The 7,406-nt window shown below is 35.4% G+C and overlaps 1 protein-coding gene across 2 annotated transcripts in view; it reads right to left on the bottom strand.

The window, feature by feature from the left end:
* The window catches only part of LOC117109347 (myogenesis-regulating glycosidase-like), a 15,166-nt gene extending 12,251 nt beyond the window's left edge, over positions 1–2,915 (bottom strand). The window contains exon 1 of one of the 2 annotated variants that reach the window (XM_033251648.1): positions 2,812–2,915. The gene's annotated coding sequence lies outside the window, so the exon portion shown is untranslated. Of the gene's footprint in view, positions 1–2,326; positions 2,345–2,811 lie in introns of those variants that run through there. The other variant, XM_033251649.1, reaches the window with a different exon arrangement.
* Between the last annotated feature and the right edge of the window lie 4,491 nt (positions 2,916–7,406).

The following is a 7,406-nucleotide window of genomic DNA, read 5'->3' as shown; positions in this document are numbered from 1 at the left end:
ATATAGATATATAAATATATATTTATATACCACATACATAGATTCTGGGCATCTGATTTATTGCAAAGCGGGCAATAACTTCAACCATCATTCCGATGACATACGTAAGTTTAATGTTAGTTCATAAATTTCAGAGGAAAAAAGTACTATCGTGTTAAGTGATAGTATAATTTTTTGCCGTCGCGATATAATCTCTAGGTCCCACCTATAACGTGGTGGCTGCCGAGTTGATCAGCCGAGCGGTTAAGTCAGGGGCACCATAATATTCAGCTATAATATCAGCGCTGGTTCGAACGGGTCACTCGCCTATGGTTTCGGTGGTAGAGTCTTCTCAGATAAGGACTTTAAACCGTAGGCCCAGTGTATGCATTTGGTTCATGTGCACTTTAATGAACCCAGTACATCTTTTGAGAAGAGTAGGGGGTTACCCTGGTGTACTGGTACATTCAGTCCCAATGGACATGCCATGTAGGATAGTGGTTAAGTTCGCTGATTGGCATATCCTTGGCGCTTGCGCCTAAAGAAATTTTTTTTAAATGAAATTGCTATGCAATTTATGACACGCACCTAAGGTAAAGAGGTGAGAAAGACTACGGAAGGTGAGAAAGATTGGCCCTTTAATTGCCTATGGAAGTAAGCCTACTTGGCGGGTACTCTATTTCTTATATATTTTAGGCCTCTTAGAATCTATGTATAAAGGTATATAAAACAAATACTGACTGCTCTAGTTTCAAGAAACAGTGAAATCTATAGACCCTCTGCGATGTGGACACCACAGCCTACTTTCCTGAGGACCAAAAACCAGAGGGAAGGTAATAGGCTATGGTCTCCACATCACCGTGGGGCAATAGATTTCACCATTCCCCTCATGAGTGGTTAATATTTATATAATATATATAATTAATATTATATTAATTTATACGAATTATATTCTTTAGAATAAATATTTAATATTAATAAATACTTTAAACAAATTAGTGAGCAATAATGAGATGTACAAGATTGATAATATTGGGGCTGGGGAATTCAAATTACTATAGGCTATTCTCTAAAATTATACAAATCTTCAAATATAAGATATTTAGGTCACACAGTGTATTCTAAAACTAGAAAAGGTAACCCCACTACCTATAGTTGACTGCTAAAGAATAACATGCACATTTTGTAAATGAAGGAATCTTTGATTAATTGAGTCTGTGATTGTACAATGATACTTGTCAATCTGCAAAGCATTGATTCTGGCCGTAAGCTCCTCGTTCGCCATAAACTAACAAACAAATCAATACTCCACAGATATCAACGCAAATATTGCCAGAAGCAATGAACCTGTCTGCATGTCGGTGTGTTGCGTGAAACCAACTCTGAGCTCTCAATGCCTCACGCATAACACAAAACTACTCTTAAATACTGACTGCATGAACGATGTGATCGATTCATTATAATCGGATAAATTTAATCTAAAGAAATATTTTTAACAGATTCAAACAAGCATGTATGATAATAAAATTGCTAATTTTGTTGGACAGTATTTTTTAATGATTTGCATGCCTTGTATAGCAACCATAACCACTTTAGGCAGAAAATTGATTGAAAATCTCTGACAATTCAGCAACGCATACAACTCGGGATCAAATTCAACCCATTTTTTTTAAAGGTATTCCTCATTTCAAGCATAACTAGATGCTCTAACACTGTCAGTATGTCGTCATTTAAGTTAAAAAATTCAGATAAAGTCTGTGTGATAAGTTTGTGTGAACAGCCTAAAAAAAAAATTCCTATTTTAACAGATACTTAGTTGTAATATTACTACCCTAAAGTGACAACAAATGCATTTCTGGGCATCTACGAATATTCCCCTGGCGGTGGGAATCTCTGGATCCCCTAGGGGTGGAGGAGTTTTCAGTATAACGTTATGTCACAGTCTACAAATCTGGAATCTCTGTGTTCACGCATGTGATTTGCGTACTCAAACCAGCACAAGTCATGCCAGTCATAAACACTCCACATTTTGACAGTTCACATTGCCATGCGCGCCCATAGCACTGTAGCAACAAACCTGAAAAAGTTACTTAGACTTAGTCGAGTCTTATGTAATCTGATCCTCCTGGGTATAGAGGCCAAGCAAAATGATGCGGCCCCTCGAAAAAAAAAACTAAATATTTAAAATGTAACATAGGGCGCAAATTTAAATGGATGGGCAGCTAAACGTAATTCAATTGCAGATTTATATAAATTAATCGAGCTTGAGTAACGTCTTTGTTCGATAGAGAATTCCACAGCCGGACTGACCTAAATGAAAAAGCGTGACTTTTAATAAGTGTCCTACATTGCTGACGTTTGATCATAAAGGCGTGACCTCTAGTTCTAACACCTTCATCAAACTAAAAAAATAACGGGTTACCACGTCAAGACAGGCGGTGCAAACATGGAAAGCCACATTTGGCTTGGAACACCTCCCCCACACCTTCGAGCCAGGCTAGCCTACTACATCATGTGCGCAAAATGATTTACGCCATCATTCTGGCCTGGCGTAATTCCCAGGTGTGAACAAGGGCTTTAATGAAAATATATATATATAAGTATTAAAGTGCATTAGGGCCATTATTAGGAAATAAATGATATAATGAAACTCCCTGGTGGACCAAAGCCCGGCTTGTACACAAAGCACGTACAAAGCACTCAGCATGCAACCGCGAAGATGAAAACCTTGCCTGTCTCTTATTTTATCGCCAGTTATTCAAAAATCGGTATCGGTTTTAAACACATATATAGGTATTATTGGATAAATCAAAATAATGCTAATTAGCCTACCTTACAAAAATTTGCAGAGTCACTACACCAGAAGCCTTCTACCTTATTACCTTCAGAATTTAGAGCACCACTAGAGTGAATCTTAAAAAGATGAGTAAGTAAACCCATCTTCGAAGCATGGTGGCGTTGTTCCAAATTATCTTAAGTAATTTTACATTCAGATTCATATAAATAATATAACACCACCAACAACAACTACAATAACAATAAAAGTTAAAATAATAACAATAATAATAATAATAATAATAATAATAATAATAATAATAATAATAATAATAATAATTGATGAGGATGGTGATTGGGATGATGATGATGATGATGATAATAATAATAATAATAATAATAATAATAATAACAATAAGAATAATAAATAATTGTACATAATAGTTAGATAGTACTTAAAATCTTTAGGTGTTTTATGGTTATTAATAGTATAGCATATCCGTTTGCAGATGACGCCTGTCTAATTAAGAAATATGTCAAGCAGCGGCGCAATTGAACTAATGAGTCCTATTGTTTGATTCGCTCAGAAGTGGATGTGATGCCGTATAATGAAAATAATAATGATACTAATGATTAAGATAGTAATACAGTGTACTGTATGTATTTCTGAAAATATAGTCAGTCATTTTTTACTAGAAGAAGAAGAACAAGAAGATGCATTACAATTATCTTTCTTAATAGGCCTATTCCCTCTTTCATGAAAACAGAACTCACAGGCCCTTAAACCAAAAGGCATCTAATTGTTATCGTATGGAGAGAGAGAGGGGGTGGGGGGCTTTCTTCTACTGGTATTCATTTTTTCGTTGTTCAATAAATGTTCTATATTGTATGCTGTATACAATAATTCTTGTTCCTTACACAATTAATGCATTTCTGATAATAATACCCACTCAACAGTAATTTCAACTCATGGGCGGTTACAAGGGAGGCAGCCGGCCCGCCCCAACCCTCTAACTTTTTCAATTTAAAAAAAAATGGTGGGGGGGGGGGAGAAACTTAACATTAATATTTTTAATCTGAGAATGTCATTTCCGGCCAATGAAAAGCATGCCATAGGCATATAATTTCGTAGGTAGTCTGGACCCGCCATCTCTAAAACTGGCTTTCTGAGCCCCACTCTTCAAATTCCTGGACCCGCAATGTCTTCACTCTCCATTGCTTGTGATTCCCATTTTCTAATGAAATAGATTAATAATTAAATAGGCCTACAATAATTTGTAATGAAATACAGCAGCGCATTAGCAGTTTGTATTCATATTATTGTGAAATATGACGAGATGGAGCTTAGACGAGATGCGTGTAACGGATCAGACGATTCACTCAGACTGACAATATATATTTTAGGTTTCGTTTGTTTTTTAGTGTCTCTTATTATGTTTTGCGGGTCCCAAATGACAGTTTGGACTGGATGAACACCGTCACAAAACATTGTTGAAATACCTAAATAATCCGCAGTATCGTCCAGCGCTTATGGAGAGAAAGGATTCGTCGACCTTGGTTAACGGTCGTACAACCGTCAACGCAGTGTGTACGTACGTTTAGCATACTTTCTATCCTTTGATCATTTCACAATCCGCCCCTTCCTTTTAATATGGAGACATTGATTCAATTGTATATACTGTATTTATTCGAATAAACACCCAGGGGGTTTATTTTTGAGAAGGGTTTTTGAGGGGCGTTTATTAGAGGGAGGCATTAATCAATTTATTTAGGCCTATTTATTTTGGTATAAAATGGATACGTATATATACTCAAATAAACGCCCCTTAATTTCATTGTAAATGTAAAACTACAAGCATAATAACCGACAAAACGTGCGTGATTATAAAGACTTCGAACCAGGTTAGAAAAAAAATGTAATTTTACTGCAGTGGAACATTAAGAATGTGTTGAGATTGCTTCAATTATTTTTTTTGACATTCATTTATGGGAGGGGGAAGCGGTTTATTCAAGGGAAAATAAACTCCCCTGGGCGATTATTCAAAGGAGGTGTTTATTCCAAATGAGGTTTATTAAGGTGGCGTTTATTCAAATATGGTACTATTCTAAATAAGTCTGATGGGTAGGCCTATATTGTAGCCTAGTAGTCATATAGCTTTAGCTGAAAGTCCACTGATGGTATACTCTGAAGCAAATACAGTTCGAATTGAAATATTGAATTGAAGATTACACTAATTGCACTGATGAGATGATTGTTCAAGCTCAGCTTATAATACTTTGTTCATTATTTTGGAATTAATTGGTATAAAATGTATTTATGGACCTTTGTTCAATTTGACAATCAGAATAGGAGCAGAAACACGCGCACGTTCCATAAGCGCACGAGTTTTTACGTACGTTTACCCTGTGGCAGACAAATGATTGCATCACCCAACATTAATATCGCCCTCAACGATTCACCATCCAACTGACTTCTTTTTAGTCATGTACCGGTACCCGTTCTCCACTCGCAGTTTTGGATTCTGTTTATTAATGATTTAAGTAGGAAAATAAATTGGCAATATTTTCGTCAACCACATTGAGAAACGTGTTAGCCTGTGCCTCTCATTGCAGAGTATTCATTACGTTATAAGGCTTACCAGAAATCATATCACGATCAATGTCATTAGCTATTAGGCCTATAAATCATGTATTGTTTCAATCCTTTACCGGACGTCCGACATTAATATATAATAGTATAATTTGCATTTTCCTAGTATTTTGATGTCATTATCATGACATTATTTTATCTAAGTTGAAAGATTATGCAATCCGTGATGTTTAACATAGTGGTATTTCAATATTAAATTTTAAAATAATAGGCCTGGTTTTCTAGAGAATTGTTTCCAATTTTGTAAGTTTCAATCAACAATTTCAATATAATTAAAGAAAATAAAATTACGGCGTACAACAAGAATCTTTATTGTGACCACTTTTATTAAATGGGCCTATATTAATGATTTTCTAAAACATAGGATTTGTTCTCTTTTCATCTGTATGCAGATGACACCTACATTTTGGATTGTAATAAGGATCTAACGTTAATGAGCATTTATGCTTTTTTTGTGAAAATCATTTTACGCTCCTTTATCAGTAATATGAATTAGCTTAGGCAACTAAATGCAAGCAAACTGAATTCGCTTGGGGTTGAAATCGCTGTGACGCCGGTCAGTTTTGTGGACGAATATTAGTAATTAAGGGAATGCTGATTGGCAAGAAAAACGAATAAAATGTTTTTAAAAACCCAAATTTCTCATTCGAATTTCCGAATTATCGAGTAATTTATCATGTACACACAGTGAGCAATCCAACCCAGGCGTTTATTAGTGGAAAAATCTCTACACGATCGTTTGAAATTTCAAATTATATATTTATCATCTCAAAGTACACTAACGTACTTTCAGGATTTACACTAGGTCTATGTGTATTATTACTGTAAAACAGTAAAGAGAAATATATGTTACTTTTAATTAAAATTAATAGTATCCAATGCAGGATGTTGCTGGATAGATCGATCTATTTTATAAAACAGCTAGCACTTAGTAACTCATTATATTTTCACTACAATAAATGCTCATAAAACTCACAAATGTGTATTTGTTTCGTCTTCAATATTGTTCACACAACTTTCGACAACCTGTGGCTTTTTGTCATGTTCCATTTTTTTGGCAGACACGATGGAACCATAGCTAACACTACTCCAATGTCTTTTGTCAGTCTCCCGATAGGTCGCCATAATGTTTCCAAAATATCAATTTGTATTTCATACTGACTGTGGTTCCACATCACGTCATTGTGTTTCAGACGTGCACCGGTGAGCCACACATTACCAGCCATATGTTACTGTTCAATGGTTGATAAGTCAAGTAGTTAATACAATGAAACTGATTTTATTGTGGTCTTAATATTTTCTATTATATTGTCTACGTTTTCATGAATATAGCATGGAATTCATCGCCAGATTGTCAATCAATGTCACATCATTTCCACTTGAATCGTGGTCGGCACCGGACTAGAAAGTGAAGAGGCGTGAGCAATCCGAAGTACGATACTTCCTCGGTATTAATTACTGAGGTTTTAAACAAAGCCTTTAATGACCTTAATATAAACAAAATATCAAATGTGCAACGTACTGCAAATACAACATATTTGTATATTATAATTGCTTTTTTTTTCTCACTTTCCGGTTTTATTCTGATAGATGTATTTCATCTTCGCAGTATATTTGTAAAAAAAATACAAAAAAAAAGTAAAAAGCGCTCTGATCTTCATGAAATAGCGCTTATGATAATGTGTGTATGTTGTATTTTTGGCTGTTTAATTACGTTTACATTTAGATTTTGCATATGCATTTTGTATCTTGTTCATTATGACCGTACAGTAACTTGCTTCTCCTCTAAGCGTCTACTTATGTCTGAACTGGCTGGTAAACCGGTACCAGACTCTCGTTTGTCTGAATGAACCAATCCACCGGGGTAACCCCCTACTCTCTTGAAAGATGCACTGGGTTTTTTAAAGTGCACATGAGCCAAATTGTGTACATCTGAATAGGTAAACAATATAAACAATACACAAAAAAGTTTCTATCAGGGGTGGCGCCAGCGGGGGCGGGG

Source organism: Anneissia japonica, unplaced genomic scaffold (assembly GCF_011630105.1).
Source record: "Anneissia japonica isolate Jap-2015-1 unplaced genomic scaffold, ASM1163010v1 scaffold288010_len917306_cov203, whole genome shotgun sequence".
NCBI classification, from domain to species: Eukaryota; Metazoa; Echinodermata; class Crinoidea; order Comatulida; family Comatulidae; genus Anneissia; species Anneissia japonica.
Note: the sequence above shows the minus strand (reverse complement) of the source record. Positions and strands in the feature narration are given on the sequence as shown.